The sequence below is a fragment of the Corapipo altera genome, unplaced genomic scaffold, assembly GCF_003945725.1.
Source record: "Corapipo altera isolate COAL_440 unplaced genomic scaffold, ASM394572v1 61167, whole genome shotgun sequence".
Classification (NCBI taxonomy): Eukaryota; Metazoa; Chordata; class Aves; order Passeriformes; family Pipridae; genus Corapipo; species Corapipo altera.
The window spans coordinates 1733404-1753635 of record NW_020884949.1 but is presented as its reverse complement, the minus strand read 5'-3'; positions in this window follow the sequence as shown (position 1 = coordinate 1753635).

The window sequence follows — 20232 nt, the reverse complement described above, 5'->3', positions numbered from 1 at the left end:
TAAAACATACTCAGGTATCTTCCCAAGGTAGCGGAAAGGGTTCAGAAAGGGTTTATTTCAGAGGCAAAGACATTAAAACTTACAGACATCACAGCACTGCCAGGCAGCACCAGGCCTCAGAGGAAAGGCAAATTCCCCATGCACTTCCAAGGCTTTTTATCTGCTCTCTGTCCTCTCCGCCCTCTCTGGCCTGAGGGGGCCCTGTACATGTCTGCGAGCATTATTTCTCCTGCATACGAGGGAGAGAGACATTTTAGTTACAGCTCTTCCTGCAACTTGCTCTGAAATGAAGAAGGGAAATGGAAATAAAGGCTTCCTAAGTGGAAAATGAGTTCTAGCTTCCCATTACAAATTCTTCCAAAAGAGCCACTCTCTCTACAGACAGCAAAGCATCCCTGGTTTTTGACTTTTATCTCTAATCTAACAACTACAAGTAGCTCAGTTGCTGATGTGTTTAATTTGAACCTTTTGGTCATTAACATCTATATGGATTAAGCCCTGAAGAAATTAATAATCTTGGAGAGAAATCTGATCATCTTAGTTTATGTACCTGTTGTTTTCTTCAACATTCATTAACTTAAATTAAGTAAATTTCATTTACTTAATACTGTTTTTTTATTTTCAACGTATCATTTAATTTTCCTGCAGTAATTCGGGTTTTGCAAACTTTCATTACACAGTATGCTATTGTTTTCTCCCTAGTGCTTTGGTCTCATGGAGGTTCAATGGTTCTTTGCCAGTCTTGTATGTGAGCTTTGGAATACCAGTCTCTATCTTGTTTCATGGCTCTTTCAGATAATTGCTTTCCCTGTATCTTCTGAGTAATGCTGTTGAATCCTCAACAATGAGTTGGATTTTGTTAATATGGTATATAAGTCTCCCTGACATGTGTAAAGCCCTGAGCTTGCTCGATGAGCTTTTTAGAGGGACTCAGACACTTTCAATCAAAATCACACACAGAACATTGACTTAGCAAATTCTAACCCATCCAACTTTAAATTACCCAGATTTTGAGAAAAGGAAGTTAGGAAAAGAAAGAGGGAGAAAGAGAGAGAGGGAGAGAGAAAGAAAGAGAGACAGAGAGAAAAGAAAGGGACAGAGGAAGGTCAATAGTCACGGCTTGGATCCAGTGCGGTCTCAGCTACTATAAGATACAAGACAATGGACTGTGTAACTGTTTTTATCTGCTCTGGTCTCCCGGGGCACTTTCCCCCCCAGGTGGGGCTTTTGGTGTGCCAGTGGCTTTTGGTGGGGCTTTTGGTGTGCCACACAGCCATTCTGAGGCTGGACTAGAGGATCCAGAGGTGGGGTGTGGAGCAATGCACTGCCCCACCTACACAGAACTTTCACTGCCTCCCCCTCTTACTGCCGCCCCTTCTGTTGTTTTGAGCCATTAATAATTTTCTGTAGTCTCTCACAATGAGACTCCTGCTCAAGGCAATATACCAAAAGACCTTGGCAATCTAATTTTCATGGTATTTTGCATTGAATTGTATATCTTGCAGGTGCAGAGAACTTGTGAGCTGTGCATTAGGAGGGATTGGATGGGAAGACGGATATTGCTGTTGCTGTTTAACTTAGATTTGCAGTGCATTTCTGGATCACAGGAGTAGATTTATGTCTATGTTTTTTTATTTATGTTGTAAGGTAATTCCAGCATTAAGTTGGAAAGTGGTTCGTTTTTCCAAATATTCCCAGCAATGCTGTGGGCTGGAACACATCTCCACTGTTGTTTAGGATTGATATTCCCCAGTTTAGTGCCTCCCCATTGAGACTCCAAAACCATAGATACTCACTCACTTCACCCTCAAAACCCTTTCCTCTCCCATTCCTGCTGCAGCAGATCAGAGAGGAGAATTGGAGGCAAAAAAGGCAAAGATCATGAGTTGAAATAAGGACAATTTACTGGAAACAACAATGAGATAAGAAAACAAACAGTAACAGCAACAATATTAATAACAAAAGTGTACAAAAAGAGAAAGTGTGGAGCTCGACACAACTGCAACCACGCCAACCAGACTGCTCCCTTTGGCTTGGGACCAGCATTACCACACTGCTCCATCCACCATGCTTGCTCCAACAGAAGGAACGCCCTTCTCCGAAGAAGCAGGAGAGTCCTTTCACCCCACCCCGGCAATGACGTGAGGGAGTATTGAACAACATTATGGTTGTGGGGGAAACCAGGACACCCATTTTGGTCACTTTGCCAATAGCAGAGTTGCCATACAGGGGCTACTGGCACTGTATCAGCAAATACTTTTTTTTTTTTTTTTCAGTAATATGATAGCCCATCCGAAACGGTAAACTGTCCTTTAATGGTTTTCACTTTCGTGGGGATTTTTAGCAAGATGGATGATTCTAAACTAATTTTTCCAGCACTAGCTTTATAAACATAATTTGAAATCTAAATGTGAATGATAAGCTTCATATCAGTTCTTACTACAGTCCTCTATAGGATAGATACCCTTCTTAACTTGTTAGTTGCAGTTTAATATTAGGACCAAAGTAGGATTAATCCTTTGATGTAGGTTGGACCTTTCCTGTGTTTCTTTCTTGTGTTTAAAATCCTACAGTGTCCTTTCTGGATCCACTAGAGAAACAGTTTCCTTATTATTCTACTCTTTCTTCTGTGAACAAAAGTTATATTATGTCATCTCCTCCAGCTTTTTACCTTATCACAGATTACAGGCTCCTTTTTTCTTTTCTATGTCAGCGGGAGGGAGAAGAGACATGCTTCTTGAAAAGGTTTGCGCCACGTCAGATATTCTTCCTTGTTCGGGGTCTAAGTCTGTGTCTGGGAGTCCCATCATGCCTAGAATTCAGCCATGTGTGTCTTCTCTTTCGGTGGCAGTTAACCTGTTCCTGTGTTTTCTGTTGGCTGCATAAATACAGTGCTGATTGTACCTCTTTGTTTATCCTATGTGTGCCAGGATGAGTGCTGGTTCATATCAAATACTTCCTGCATGTCCCTGTGACCTCAGCATTTGAATGTGAAATTCTCTTCCCTTCTACTTTTTTCTCAGGAACATGTTGAAATCTGTCATGGCAGACTTTATTTTCAAATGCGGCCAACGTGTGGTGAGCCTCCACTTCTGGATTCTACCTTAACACTTGCCTTTCCCTTTCACTCTGTCCCACTTCCTTGTCAATGGGAGATATGCTGGTGTTTGACACTTCTGCATATCAGGCCTACAGACCTATTGCTAGCAAGGCAGGATGGGTGGGACCTCCTGAAAAAAATGTAGGTCTTGGTCATTAGAATCATGGGCAAATTCTATCTGAGTAGCACAGTTTAATGATTATCCTTTGACTAAAGGATCCCTCATATTTCAGAGCTGGACCTCAGTTTAATAGTTTTCTTGCTGAATGAGAACATACTTAAGACTCCACCTAGCTTGCTCTGTTCAACAGAATGGTCCACCTTCTCCAGATGCTTCCTGCATGGCTTGGAAGATTTTGCTTAGACTCCTCTAACCCATTAGACCTTTTATTCTGTGAAATTGCCCATGCTCAGCATTAGCATAAAAGAATGGGGAAAGATTATTGAGACAGTGCAGCATCTGACTAACTTCAGAACAGATCAAATCTAAAAGATATGCTTTAAAAGAATTGTGAGTAATTTTTCTCAGAGCCAGAGAGCTATGAGGGAGATAACGGAATTAGGCAGAAGGACTCTATAGCTGACCAGTTGTTTCTTGTCTGACCCATACAAAAGCAAATTGTGTCCATCAATTCATCATGACCTGTCTGTTGAGACAGATGCTACATGGTTCCCTTTGCTTCCTTTACATGACTGTTCTGTGTGCTGCAGTGATGTATCCAACAGTGTGTGTATCCTTCAGTGTCACTCTGCTGCTTGAATGGAAATAATAGTGATTGGATTGTGAACCTGAAGACAAAGTGCTGTGAGCAACCAAAGACTGATCTTAGACAATCTGGACCCTTTTCTGTTGGATGCATTGATTATTAATCTTGCTTAAACCTTCTGTTTTCACCCATCAGCTGTCTGTCCATTTGAAATAGAGTCTTGGAAAATTAAATTATAACAACAGCTAAGTGAGTTCCACTAGCCAGTAAAACACAGAAGGGAAAAAATAAAACTTTTTTCTCCTCTGTACCATAGGGTCCTCATTCTGTCACTCCACTTCAAAGTGTTGTCCCAGGGTTAGAGTAGCAATATAAATACATATTTTTTCTGTTTAGTTTCCACAGGAGCATATGCTTTATACTGCCTTGTGTCATAAACAATAGAAGATTGAAGTTGACAAAAAACTCTAAAAAAAATTAAAAATTAATAGAGGTTTATTGGTTTTGGTTTGTGTTCTCAGTTTGTGGGTATGGAAAATTAAAGTATAAATTGAAGAAATAATGGAAAAAAATCTGAATTCTCACCAACTTATTAAGTAATAGTAGAGAAATTTTATCTGGGAAAGAACCTCAACCTCTGTGTTCTCTATTATCTGCCTGAAATTGTTAGCTAGTCTGTACTTCTAAAATAAACAGCTCATGAAGTTTTTAAATACTGTCAGTGATGTTCTTTGTATTTTCCTTGAAGCTTAATTAAGTCGGGCACACTTTAGCATATGTAGACAATCTGTACACCAGACATGAATTTTCAGCTTTCTTGTGTTACTCAAGGGTCAGTTCTTTAATTTCTAAAGTGCTTATAATTCTTCATTGGAAAATCTTAATCTAATTTTTTCCAGGATCATAAAATGAAGCTTAGGGTTTCACTTCTAACCCACAGTTTGAACACTGAGACATTCTGCTTATGATTTCATTATCAACTTTCTCAGAGTTTGGCAAATACACAGGTAGCTGTTAACCTGTCATTTAAAAGTTCTACTTCTCTAATTCCTGTTCATTTGTCCTACTATCTAGATTCAGCTGAAGGTTCCCAAAAGGATTAAGAGAATATCTGATATCATTGTGCTACTTTCCAGTTTGAAGACCAACTGCCCTCTCACTTCATATAGAGGGAAATAGTTCCCATCATAGCCTTTACAGAAATCCTTCTGCAGAAACCCTCCATAACATACAAGACTTACTTTATAATTTCATTAAAGACTCACGAAGACTTGTGTTAGCACATATTGGATCCTGTAACTTAGCAAGGCATGTTTACAGAAAATCTGCAGTGCAGGAAGACTACATGAAATGTCAATCTGCAGCTAGCTCTTCAGTGAAAACTTATTCAGTTCATGAAAATGCTGGCTACTTTTCCTTCACACGGGTCATCCAGAGTCTAACCTCTTCAAGGCTTATCTAGCGAGCAAGAATACTAGCCACCAAATTCAACCAGCTAGATGTCACAGTTCCAGTGTTTCTTTTTGTCTGATGATTTCCTGAGGCCCCTGGAGATGATGGTATGGATAAACAAAGCAGTTCAACAGCACCACATATGGTCTCTGCCTGACTTCTGCCTGCCCTTGTTGTCTTTCTGTCAAAAGCTATCTGGCTACATCCACAGATCAGAGATCAGGCAGAGTTTCCGACTGCTTTCTTTCATCACCTTCTCATTATGGTAATCTCCTCCCCAGCTGGTCAAACATTCCTCAGATGTGTGTCTAAACCTCCTGGGCCCATCTGCTCTTTGCACAGGCACATGCTAAACATCCTTACCTTTTGGGTCTGTCTGTTGCGGAGTGTTTCATGGATTTTTCAAGGATGCCTTCCACTTTTCCCAGTCCTGCTTTGCTTTGTGAATACAGCAGCGGCTCACAGATTTAAGTAAACAAGTCACAACAATACTTGAGAAAATGATGGTATGGTATCTTTTAATATGAACACAGTGTTTTGTAAACATAACTGCAATGTATATTTTTATAGACTTTCACAAACTTTAAATCAGTAGTGAGTTACCTTTGCGCCTTTTTAAGTCCTTCCTCCGTTCAGGAGTTTCTAATGGGGTGCATGCGATTGTGGATGCTGTACACAGAAGTCATCCTGCATGAGATGTGTACATCTCTGTGAACAACAGTAAAATAGATATTCAGCTTGTGAAAGTTTTTGGGTATGTTATATCAATAAATAATTCTTGTCATACTGTTCTCAGTAAGTAGCAATTTGCAATTGAAAGAAATTGCAGAAAATTTTTCATCTGATGTAGATTAGTGCATACAGATATATGTGTGTGTACATGTGCGTGTATACACTATACATATATGTATACATAGGTGTATAAACATGCACACATATATATATGAATATATACACATATAAATATTTAAGTATACATAAATAACTAGTCCTGATATTTTGCTACATGTGATCTCATCTCAGGTGGGTTTTAAGTTTTATCTAGTCTTCCGGTCAGGTTACTAAAGTGGAGTTTGTTTTGGTGTACCTATTCCATAAACAAAGGACAAAAGCTTCTGAACTGTGATTCTCAATGGAAAGTGTGACTTTATGAAGAAATATTGCATCATCTTTAATTTTATAAAAAACTTTCTAGGTCTTTTGATTTCAGTTGACACACTGATCTCTTGAAAACTTTCACATCTTTTTTCTTCATGGTTCTATTCCAAATTTCAAATTTTCAGTTAATTTCATATCTGGAGAAGATGAAAATATTTCAGACTTTTTTGCATGGAAATTCTTGCATCTGCATGTTAGCTACAAAGGAATTCACATATTCATTTAAAGTGATCATAGAAATATTAACCTAAGACTGATGTTCAGTCTCTTGCCTTTAATTTTAAGCCCATCTTAAAAATATTGTGCAATGTTTAGATAAATCAACTGCTGCATCTTTCATGTGACAACATTTTTCTGAAGTTTTTTCACCATATTGATTTGTATTTTTGTTTGCATCCTGTGAAAAATATGCCAAAAAAGAAGCTCTAAAAATAATAATTACTGATAATAGCTAGATACTTCAGTAGCTAGATAACATTTTCAAATGCACATACATAAAGTTTTGTCCTCTATTAAGCATAATTGCACTTAAAATATGTCTCATGGTTTTAGCATGCTTCATAGAATAGCCATGTGCTGACAGATTAGAGCCAGATTGATAAATGGGAAGGCTATGACTTGAAGACTAGAAAATTCATAAAGGAGGAGCTGTTCCTACTGTTGTGAAGTTCCACAGTCTCAACAGCAACAGCAGCCTAGAGCTATTGTGCAAAAAGGACCTGAGGGATAGCTAAACTGTGTTAAGGGAAGTGGAGTTACAGCTAAACCCTTTCCTTCTGTGATAAACAGGACAAGGAAGATTGAAATGCAGCTGAAGGGAGGCCTGGAAACCCAGCTATACTTGCAGATATATATGCAAACTTTGACTATCTGTGCAAAGTTGATAAAATTCTTCATTTCTGTGACATGAGAATATACTGTCATTGTTCCTGGCATAAGCATATAACTAGAACAGAAGCAGAGATGAAGTGACTTGCTACCAAAGTTGTATTTGCAAGATTTATTTTTTGACACATATAGTAAGATTACTTTTGGTCTTTCTGCTCTGCATGTCTGTTTCTTCAAGAATCATGATTAGGAAATAAGAATACTCTGGTACAATCAGCAAATATTGCACCCACAAATAGGTTTATGATGGCTGAAGCATTTTTCTTGGGAAGTCTTCTAATTGAAGCTTTCAAACTACTAAACTCAGCTGCCCTTGGGGCAATTTGTCTGCTGAAAAGACACCATGTGGCATTAGTACTGTTTTTGTGGTTATGCCAGTTATTACCAAATTTCTGTTGCTGATAAACCAGATACAAATAACAGCCAGGGCTAAAGTAACTGAAGAGTGAAAATAACCTAATTGGCCTGTGCAAAAAGCAAAGCAGATTTCTTTTTCTCTGGTTTGTATAAACCTGTACAGCATTCTCCTTGTAGCAGTGAGAATGCTCATGATTCAGCCTATGTTAGTTTGCAGGTTTGTGCAGATTTTGTAGGAATCTCTGAAGAAGCTAAATCAGCTAACAGCAATGTAATATTAGCTATATTATTGAAGTGTTTGTGGAGTAATGCACGTGCTTCTCAGCAGGTTCAGACTGCCATACTACCTACCTGTGCTGCTTGTTACCAATGTTAATTCTCCACTCCTACTTGGTACTTCGTGCTTTTATACAACATCACAGATCTGTGGTGCCAATGCCATGACTTGGGTGCAACAGCTAAAAAGAAGTCCTTACGGATAACTTGTGACCTGCAACTTTCAACTCTACAATGTGTTATTTATCAAGATCTCAAAAAAAAAAGAAAAAAAGAAGAAGAAGAAGAAAATGGCTAGTCTAAATAGATTCAAAGTAATCAGAATTTCTGATTATTACCACAGAGACTTCCAAAACATAGTTCTGCAAAATACGGTAGTACAGATGTAATCAAGTCACAGCCAGTGTGATGATAGGTGTAGTAACACCTGTATAACTCTGGTCCTTTAACCAAATTGAAACTTTTTCATAATTCAGTGGTGCACACAGTTCTTTTCTTTCCCAGTGGAAGATGAGTGACAGTGTTCAGAAGTTGTTGTGTAATATATTCAAATTTAAAGGCAGTTGAGGAAGAATAAAAGGTGTATAATAAAAGAGGAAACAGCATTTAAAGCCTTGCCCAGTGTATGCTCTGTTACAATGCCTTTTCTTAATAGCAGTTGTTGCAACAGCTGGACTAGGATCCCTACTGGATCCTCACAGCTTTTGATGTATGGCTAGCAGTTAAGATAGCAGAATTCAATACCACAAAAATTATGCAGGAAAATAATTCTTGAGAAAAATATTTTTGTATACTGGACAATAACATTGCTTAGGGAAGATTTACAGAACTACTGTAATCGTTTGTTTAGCTATGAGAAATGGCTGTATGATGTCTCAGCGTGCTTAATACCGTGTGCTGTGTTCCTGGAGTGTAGGCTGTGGCTAAAACTAAAACACTAAAAGCTCCTTTCAGGATATTCAGCAAATAGGGAAACCCCCACAACAGGGCCATGTTGAAATAGCTACTTCAACAAAAGGGGCAAATATGCTGGCAGTTCTTATTCTTCTCTAAAACTTGTTTGATTTCAGTTTTGCTCCCTCTTCAGTTCCCCACAGATAGGTAGAATTTTTTTTTAAAAGTGTCTTCCAGTTTCTTGAGGAAACAGGAAAATAAATAGTTTATTAATATTGGGACCTTTCTTCAAACTTTCCCAGGGTTTATTCTCTACATGCCCAGTTTAAAAAAAGGAAACACAAAAAATAGAGAAGAAAGAAAACCTGTAGTTCTTCTACTGAAAAAAAAAATAGGAATGGGAAAAACTGACAGCAGAGATTTCTTATATCTCTCTTTTCTGAAGGTAGTCAGTTCAGCTGTGGTTTCTGACTCTCCTAAATTTCTTCCATACTGTTCTCAGGAACAACGAGAAAGTTTTACCTCACTCTTTTTGACTCCTGGAACTAAATAAAGAGTGGAAGTAAGTGCTTTCACACTTATCAATTAATAAGATGCTTTCATAGTTTGATGGGCTTTTAAAATCCTTAATTAATTGAAAAATCATTTTCAATTCACTGCTGTTTTCAATAATATCCTCATATCACTGAAAAATTATTCCTAACTGAACTTCTTGCCTTCTGAAACACATAAAATCAAAAGAGATGTTCTACACCTGCCCAGTCATGAACACACTTCTGCTGGAATAGCCTCTGTCTTCAATAAAGTGTAGGGAGAAAACATCTTTCTCATGCTTTTCACAATATTGAAATTCTTCATCTAAATTCTTCATCTTCATTCAGCATAGTATATCACTGATCACAGTTGAATTGTTTGACTTAGAGAGAGAGAGTAAAGTGTGTTTAATGAAATGTAGTTGAGCACAAAGACTTTTCCAGATTGAAGATTTCTGATGAAGCACATTATGAAAATGCAAATGAAGCAAATTATGAAATCATGAACTACACTAGCTGTGCAATATGAAATCAAACAACAGTTCATCACACATACATTGATATGTATTACCTCATTTGTACCATAATTACCAAGAATGTTCTGATTTCACCTGAAAATTCCTCTTTGGTGTTTTGTTTCTCTGTTTCTCATTCTTCTTCTCAAATGATTATATTTTTGAACATATTATAAGGAAAGGGCTAATGACATTTGCAGTATACTTCTTGAACAAGCCCTTGGTGGTGAAACTTGTTGCAGAAGCCTTCAGAACTTTTGCACAAACTGCAAAAAGGAATAAAGTTTCAGTTCTGGCCTTGCAAGGCAGGACCAACACTGATGCTTTCACCGCAAGTGTGTTGTATAAAACAGGTGAATAACTGAGCAAGCACAAGAACTGGGATCTCAAACAGGACACTTGATTTTGGGGGTACTTAGCTCCTACGACCCCCAGAGCAGACCCTCGACAACCACCTGAGTGTGCGCAATGGGGAAACCACACCCAGTCTCGCCTTCCATGCTGATGAGGAACTGTATAAAAGTGACTCAGGTAGTGAAACAAGTGGAACTTTCCCTCCACAAAGAAGCCTACGGCACTGAAGGACCAGTGGGACCCAGTGGGATCCACAGTGGCAACTATCTTCTGCTTCCACTATCTCTCTCCCCCTCTCTCTCTCTCTTTCTCTTTTCCCTATACACAAGGTTACAAAATAAAGTCAGTATTGTTGAACTGGCATTTGGTCTCATTTGCATGTTAATTTGGGCAAAGGACTTTAACACTGATTGTAATATGTGGCACATGTAAGATCTAATGAAGATTTCAAAAGGGTGCACAGCCAGTTGTTCCTGCTCCAAGTACATTACTTATTGCACATTAGGAGGTATGTCCTCAGGAAGCCTCGCTAGGCCAACTACATTACTGGGTCAGTACACTTACAGACTCATTAGCAACAAAAGTATAATCACATTATTCTTAAAAGAGATGAAGAGCCTGTTGTACAAGGTTATGCATCTACACTTATGTCAAGGAACATTGATTTCTATTGATGTCAGGATTTTATCTCTGGTAATACAGAAAGAATAAGCCACTTTCTCAAGATCACACAGCAGTTCAGAAGCCAAAGCTTAGCCATAACCTGGAATTTCTGAATTCCCACTTTATTCTCTTATCTGTTGTACCATATTGCATTTCCTGGTTTAATCTGCTAGTTTAAGAATTCCTGAAAGGCAAATAAAATAGGAAGCCATTCTATAGTGTAACACTGCTCTAGCCTTTTCTTCTCATCTGCAGTCAAACAGGTAGAGGAATGGTAGAGTTTTGTCATGCAGAGTCCCCTGCAAAAGAAAAATCCAGTTTCCCCTTGTCTCAACCTGTATTACACAGGCATGACACAGAAGAGAATAAGGCTAAGAAAGTCCTCCAGATGACAAAGTTTCCCTAAAAGGTGTTCAACTGTCATCTTACAAGCATGCATAAAGTACTGAAATGTTTTCAAATTGTTTTGTCCTTGCTCCTGTTGAGCAGTGAATATGAAAGTGCAGATGCACTGTAGGATTGCAGTGCTGCTGGGTGATTTGACAGGAAATGATTGATGTGTTTGTGTGTCTACTGGCATATTCTGTAAAGCTGGTCATAACATCCACAATGTATGGGAATCTAACCTGAACTGACTATCTCATGGGAGTACAACCAAATGTAGCATATTCTACTTCATAGCTAAATTCAAAAAGCACTATAGGCAACCTTAGCAGGTTTATTATTATGTGAATTAGCAATAAGTCATGGAAAACAGTAGTTATCTTATTCCAACACCTAACCAACTTGTCTTATGTGGAGCATACAGGAAGAGATCATCATAACGTGCAATCTACAACTGTAAAAGTCAAGTACATAGTGACTACATGGGCCTCTGATGCACACCCTTGTGTAATCACCTGCCACATAATTCATGTAGCAATTTGCTCTCTAATGAAAGGAAGAGAACTCAGCCCATAAAAATCAATTAAATTTGAACATCAAACAAGCAAGCAATTATATAAAATGAGAGCAAATACTATGCTGAATACAATTACTTGAGAATGTGATTTCTCAGGTATCTGTTATCTATACATTTTCTTAGTTATCATAGGCAGGGTTTGTAGCATCGCCTGTTATTATGAGTGCCTAAAATTTCCCATTATAAGACCTAGTTTTTAATGGCTTGTAACTTTACCAAAATATAATATTAGAACTGAAGTTTTTTGCTGGATGTCTGCCTTGTCTAATTTTTTAAATGTTAACAAAATACTTTCAGCTGTATCAAGAATAGAAAGAAATGTGATTTTGGTAAAAAAAAAAAAAAAGTGGAAGGGAAGAGACCAGGAGGAACAAACAGATCTTGTCTGTTGCCAGTACTCCCGTTGCTTAACTTTAGTTGAGTTCAGTTATTGCTACGGGTGACTGTATTGAGCCTGTAGACATATCTTCAGTGTACTGAATATACAGTCTGATTGCCTTCTGCAAACCAGGGCATTGTCAGAGAAGCTGAAAGTCTGAAATAAGACATATAAGAAAACCCCATTATTCTAATATCCTCTAAACACTCAGGGCAGCTTAATTTGTTGTTACACACATTTCAGGTAGTAACTAGTAGTTCATGCTAGACTTGAAATTTAGCTATTGTTTACTCTCTGTGGTACTTTTCATACAGTGATAAATAAGTAAGATGACTGTTCAGGAAATGCACTATACACCTATAATTAAGGTTATCAGACCATGAAAGGGCAGATGAATGAACCAGATGCCATGAAAGATACTATAATAAAGATGGCCAAATCCTGAGCTCTTCCAAAGGCAATTATTCAAGATTTTCAGTCTTCTGAACCAATTCTAATTTCAGGCAAGTTTTACAGGCTTTGGTGAGGTGAATCAGAAAGCAAAACTCCTCACAGCAGCAAGGCATTTTGGCCTTTTAAATAGCTAGAAATGTCTTTTCTCTCAGGTCTCAAAGACACTTGTTGGAAAAAAGTACACTGACCTTGAAATCTCTTAGTCATTGTTTCTTCACTCACAGCTAAGGGTGAAATTGCTGCTTCTGCTATTGAACTGTTGTCATGTTAAAACATATTTTTTTTCACAATGGTTTGTGTCCTGTAAATTTTTTTTTTCTCAGAAAAATGTACTCTTTTACCACTTTTTTCTCCAATTACTGACGCTCTGAGCATTATTTTGGAGGCACTGCAATTGTCTTACTATTCTGGAAAGGACATTGTACAGAAAGAAATCAGGAATCCAGTCTCATTCAGAAAGTGACTTTTTTTTTCCAAACAGTATGCCTTTTTTTTTTTAAGTCTACCAAGATTACCTTGCATCAACAGAGAAGAAGATAATAAGGAATGTATATTTTTGATTTAGGTGAGTGATGGGCAGCATTTCAGGAACCCAGAATGGCAGATTTGACAAGTGGCAGATTATGGGAGCAGAGAACAACAGAAAACAGGGAATATTGCTTTTCATCTTCATTTGGTGTAAACTGGAAACTGCAAAACAAGCCTTGGGTTTTCTCAAAGCTATTAATGCCATCTCCACAGTTTTGAATACCATCTTCAATATTAATTTTTAATAACTTTGAGCCACTGATGGAAGTGGCCATACTACCAGCATGGCCAGTATTCAGTATTAATTTTGAAGTGGTCTGCAAAGATAGAGCTGAGCAGATGTGTTTGAAAATTTAAATTTTAGACATGTATCACTCTGAAGATCTCTTCCCAAGATGTTTTTTGCCTTGGTTTCTGGATGTATAATACATATATCCATACTTCCTTACCATGCAGAGTTGCTGTGAGGATCAACATGTTTGAAGGGTGTAAGAGATGATGAGTACAATGTACTTGGAAGAAGGAAATCTGTAGATGCAGAGATCTTTAAAGGTCTGACTTTAAATAAACATAAGACAATTTTTATACAAAAGAGCCACAATCCACACATACAAAGTGCCAACATCAGATACCCTGATAGAAATATCTAACTGCATTCTGCATGAGATGTGTCCAGTCCAGTCCAGTGACTTCAATCTGGACTCCTGTCCTCAGCTTGATCTACTGTGGCAACAGAAGCACTTTCCAGTTTGTAAGACAAAGGCCACGTTGCTTGGGCAGGTACTTGTGCTTTCACTCCTTTTTCACTTTGTTTTGTGAGCTTAAAACTGACTTTAGATGACTCCAGATTTCAAGCTAGAGAAGTGAGAGTCACTTCAGTCAACTGGGTCTCGAACATCCAGATCCTGGTTTTTGATAGCATGGGTAACCTGCTTTATTTCCCTATGTTGTCCTCCCTTTGTCGCCATTTTTTCTTGTCACCTCTTCAGAAGGTTAGAGTCTATCTTCATTTATGTACCTACCCATTTCCTGTTATGACGAGACCTTGATTTTCAGCTTCTGTTCCAGTATTGCTAATTATTTCCATATTTTTAAAGAGACAGGTCACCACTGTCATTTAACATGAAATGGTTAATAATAAAACCCTAGGGTCTGGCAAACAGAAAACCCTGTTTTTATTTCCCTTTAAAGTTGGACTACTTGAGGAAAAATGGTAGGAATAATATGATAGAATCATAAAATTGTTTAGGTTGAAAAAGGCTCCAAGATCATTGAGTCAAACGGTTAACTCAGCACTGCTGTGTTCACCAGTAAAACATGTCCACAAGTACCCTGTCTACACGTTTTTTTGAACACTTCCAGGGATGGTGATTCCACCACTTCCCTGGGCAACCTGTTCCAACATCTGACCATCCTTTCAGTGAAGAAATTTTCCAAATATCCAATCTAAAGCTCTCCTGGCACAACTTGAGGCCATTTCCGCTTGTCCTGTCACTTGTTACTTTGGAGGAGACCAATCCCCACCTTGAGACAACGTTCTTCCAGATAGTTGTAGAGAGTGATAAGGCCTCCCCTAAGCCCCCTTTTCTCCAGACTAAACACTCCAAGCTCCCTCAGCAGCAACTCATGAGACTTGTGCTCCAGCCCCTTTGCCAGCTCCATTGACTTTCTCTGGACATGTTCCAGCACCTCAAAGTTTTTCCTGAACTGAGGGGCCCAGAACCGAACACAGTACTCAGGGCACAGCCTCATCAGTGTCTGCTGGCCACACTATTGCTGATTCAAGTGAGGCTGCCATTGCCCTTCGTGGCTGCCCAGGCACAGTGCTGGCTCACGTTCAGCAGCAGTCAACCAGCACGTGCCGCGCAGATTTCCAGCCACTCTTCCCTCAGCCTATAGTGTTGCATGGGGTTATTGTGATCCAGTGGCAGGACCTGGCACTTGGCCTTGTTGAACCTCATACAGTTGGCCTTGGCACATTCTTCCAGCCTGTCCAGATCCCTGTGCAGAGCCTTTCTACTCTCCAGCAGATCAGCGTTCCTGCTCAACGTGATGTTGTCTGTGAACTTTTTAAGGGTGCACTTGATTTCCTTGTTCAGGTGATCAATAAAGATCAGGAGCAGTATTTCACTAGTCTATCTAATGTTGAACATTAGCCTTACCATTCTGTTCAGAATTAGAAATCACAAAGTGACTGTAGTTGATCTAAAATTAAAATACAGGTGAAAGGTTCCTTACTGTTGCAGTCAGGAAAGAAGACAGGGAACCTCTATGTTCTATTTGTCTTCACAGTTTAATATGGGTTAAAGAAATATGAAACAGACAAGACAAATGTAGTGTTAAAACTGTTCAACATAGAAAGTGAAGTCAAGGGTAGGAAGTCAGAGTATCTGTGATGTGCTTAGGTCAAGCTTATTTTATGATTCAGTAAATTTAAAATGCAAACAAGGGGGGTTTTTACTTCAGGAATTGTTACACCTAGTAATGAGCTAATTCTGGCTGTGCCTATGCAGGGACAATGGGCAAATTAGCCAAAGTCATTGTGCTCCACACAACAAGTTTTGTGCAGCTTTAAAAATTAGACTTTGAAAGTAACTGTTGTCTGAATCTCATTGAAGGTTGCCAGGGGATCTTTTATAGTGTATTACAAATACTAGTAGATTTAGCATTGTTCTGCTAACTGAAAATTGTGTTTATAGAACAGGGAAAAAAAATTCCTGACAATACACAAAACCTTGTACAGAAAAGTAAAAGAATATTTTTTTTTTTTAGGGCCTCTAGTCTTTAATGTTTTTATACATTATCTGGATGCAGGAATCAAATGTAAACCAAGTAAATTTACTGGTGATACTAAACTAGAAGGACCTGTGAGCTCCCTTGGGGGTAGAGAGGCATTTCAGAAAGATCTGGACAGACAAGAGAGCCGAGCACCACTAGCCATATAAAATTTAACAAGAACAAATGCTGATTCTTCACCTGGGATGGGGTAATCCTGGGTATATGTACAAACTGGGGGATGAGAGGCTGGAGGATAGGCCTGCAAAAAGAGATATGAAGGCTTGGATTGACGGCAAGTTGAATATGAGTCAGTAGTGTGCCCTGGCAGCCAAGAGGGTCAGTGGTGTTCTGGGATGCATCACCAGGCAGTCAAAGGAGGGATTTGTCCAGCTCTACTCCATGCTGGTGTGTCCCCACCTCAAGTCCTGTGTACAGTTTTGGGTGTTTCAATATAATCAAAGTGTTAGAGCATGTCCAGAGTGACCAAGACAGTGAAAGGTCTCGAGGACAAGACTTTTGAGGAGCCACTGAGGTCAGTGGGTTTGTTCAGCTTGGAGAAGAGCCAGCTGAAGGGTGACCCCATCACAGCCTATAGCTTCCTCCAGTTAGGCAGGTGTAAGACCCCACACCTCCAGCTATGAGCTCACCAAGAGAGTTTTACTTTAAAAATAAACAAGGTTCCAAAAATTCACCTGCTGAATTACGAGAAGAGCCCTTGGTTCCTTTAACACCTTAAGCGACAGTGCAAAGGAGAAGATGTAGCATGTTTTCTCAGGAGGTACTTTACTGGTAAACTTTAGAAAAATAAAAGATCTTGGCAAAAGTTTAAGAAAGCATTCCACAAAGCATTGACTTAGCACATGTTAACCCATACAACTTTGCAAAATCCAAACCATCCACTCTCTAATTACCCAAAATATTAAGAAAGGAGATTAAAAGAGAAGAAACAGTAAAGAAAGAGAGAGAAAAAGAGAAAAAAATATAGCTGCTACCAGAGAGTCCTACTCAAGTCCAGCTTCCACATGGCCAGGTAGTAAGGATCAAGCAACATAGACAGCACATGTTGCTGCTTTTATTGCATTGATTCCCCCTGTGGCCACTCCTCCCAGGCAGGACTCCTGTCCTACTGGACACTCTGGGGCTCTGGGGTGGGGTGAGGGGTGGTGCTCCCACTGTGCCAGCTGATCAGAGGCTGGGTTGGGGTTCCAGGGTGGTTTGGGCGTGCTCCTGGGCTGCCTTTGACTGACAGCTGCTCCAGGGCTGCCCCAGGACACTCGCAGGGGCTGGGGCATTTCACCTCTGTGAAATTTGACCTGTCCTACCCCCCACCCTGCTCACACACCTGGTTGGTCCAAGCCAATATAATAATTTAGCACCTCACAATGCGGGAGAAGAAGGTGCTCGTGTCCTCTCTCTGTGGACCAGTAATAGGACACAGGGAAAGGGAATGAAGGTGATTCAGGGAAAGTTCAGATTGGGCATTAGGAATAGGTTCTTCACTGAGAGGATAATTGGCCACTGGAGCAGGCTCCCCAGGGAAGTGGTGACAGCACCATGCCTGCCTGAGTTCAAGAAACACTTAGGCAACACTATTAGTCATGTGGCTTAGTTTTAGGTGGTCCTACCAGGAGCAAGAAGTTGGACTCAATGATGCTTATGGGTATCTTCCAACTTGAGATATTCTATGATTGTATGTATGATCTTTCATATGATTTAATGTGAGCCACAGTATTCCTATGAGAATCAAGTAATTTATAACATGTAATATATAGTAATGCCAAAATTATCCAAACTGCTGAAAAGCTCCACATTTTTCAATAACTTCTTAAACCGGAATTCTGCCTTTATATATACTGCTATGCAGAAAGCCTGTGAAACTCATATCACAAGTCCAGTGGGAACCTGTGATGAGGACTGATTCTGTCTCATCTCCAGTTCTGTCTCATCTCCAGTTCTGCTGCAAATGAAGAACCCTTCATTCTGTGCCCTTATCTCAGAGGCAACCAGCCTCAAACAGCTGCTGTGACCTGTGAAGAACCTATTTCTGATCTACATAAAATGTGTTGCAACAATCTTAGAGTGAAGAGTATCATAGAGGGAGTTAACATGATTTAATAAATGGATTTTAAGAGAAAATAGGCTGGAGATAATTAAAGAAACATTGTGTAAGGCACTAATTAGTGTTGGGTGGTGGCAAAACAGAATCCCTTCTCCATCTCCAGCCACTTTGTGTGCCATGCAAAGCCCTGTCCCCTACTCGTGACATCTAAGCGTCTTTCAGTACTAGTGAGCAACACTTTGGCCTGTTACGCATCTTACTATCTTGTTTCTCCCCACAAGGGCAAAAGTTTCGTGGAATGGTTCTCATTTTATGTTTCCTTCTGGGAAAGAAATTCAAAGAAACAAACTGTTTGTATAAACTGTCTTCTTCCTTTTCCCTTACCTATAGAAATCGTATATCTAGATGCTACTTTGAACATCAAAATTTGAACTTCACCAGCTCAGTCCCCAGTTAGCTGTTGCCCAATCGTTTAGTTACCTACAGCTACTCAGGCACGTTTCTATGTGACACTTCTGGGAGATCTTTCTTTCTCACGAACCAAGAAAACTCGTTGGCACCAGGCAGCTGGATATTAATAGAGGTGGAATAGTTCCCTCTGTGTTTGACTATTTATGGGATAAACAGCTATTTACTAGGAAAGAGAGACTGAGAGAAAATATTGAGATTTTACCTTCCCATTTTTATTGTTCTTTCACCAGTCCAAATGGAGGTTAGAGAAGGATTTAAGAGACACAAATCCTCTCACTTGAGAGGAAATTGCAACCTTTGTCTTGTGTTTCACAGCATTCTAAATAACAGGTTATTTTTTGAGAAACACTGACCCCTGCTTCTGATATTAGTTAAGGTTTACAGCTGCAAATCTTGGCTGAAGGACATGTCTCCCTTCAACCACAACAATTGTTAGCATTTCAGAGAGTCTAATAAAAATTACTTTGGTTTAATATCTTTCTTGGTATCAAGGGTTTCTCTGACCCAGAAACAGGAGGAAAGGATCATCTGCAAGTTGTCTAATTAAACAGAAAATAAAATATATATTTTCTGAAAAGGGCAGAAGGAATTAATAATTAAACCAAAATAATGTCATATTAATAACTTCATAGTTATTCCTTCTCCTCAATGTCTGAGAAAGTGTCCTCTTCTTAAACCATTGGAATTTACAGCTTAATGTTTTAGAGCTTTTTGGGTACTTAGGGTGTATTCAACTTCAGTAAAAGCCAAGAGATCCCCAAAGTTAGGGTCCAGATGAATTAGTGCTGGCAAGAGCTGATGAATTCTTGCAAAATATTGGACTACCTAGATTCCACCAGAAATAAAGGAGATACAGCTTTGTTAGAACACCTCTTGGTTTTTCAACACTCTCATTGTCATTTGCAAGTTTCTTGGAATCATATGTTAAGTTTTGTGACTTAGTTTTGTTAGCTTGAACCTCTGTGCAAATAAAACAGGTCATGGCCAATTCCTAGGAGATATAAAGCAGTATTTAAAACACTATGCATCAGGATGGCTTGCTATTCGTTTTTCACTCTTTGGTGTAGTGATTTGGTTTAGTTACAAAAGTGTTACGCTGCTGGAGAGAGAATTGAGTCATCTATTGGTGAAATGTTCCTCTGTGGAAGATAACCACATTAAAAAGTCTTCTTTTTTTGTGGATTTTTTTTTGTTTGTTTATTTGGTTTTGTGTTTGTTTTTTTTTTTTTTTAGTTTTCTTTCTGTGGTTGCTCTTCCTTGGGAATTTTCAGCCTGTAAACCCCAATTCCACTCTCCCTACACTTGGCACTGCACTCCACTTACAGGGCAGGCAACCCTAACAAAGACAGACCATTATATTTTTTTTAAATAGGTATGAAAAATTCCACTCTCTATTTTCAAAAAAAACCTCAAAATTCCAATGCGACCTTTGGATCTTTCATTTAAACAAAACAATAACAGAAGATCAGATCAGCATGCTCTTTCCCAAGGCTGCCTTAAAACAGTTTTCACTGTTATTCATGTAGGGTGACAAATTTAGCTAGGGCTTGAAGAAAGGCAACTCAGCTGATGACAAAGCCAGTTCCCTTGGTTATGGATACATAAAGAAGTAGGGCAAAGGGAGAGAGAAAAAAAAATGGGAACAAGAGGATGCATGTTACCTGATGTACAGTAAGAGCTGGATCTCAAGTTCCCCGTGACTGTTT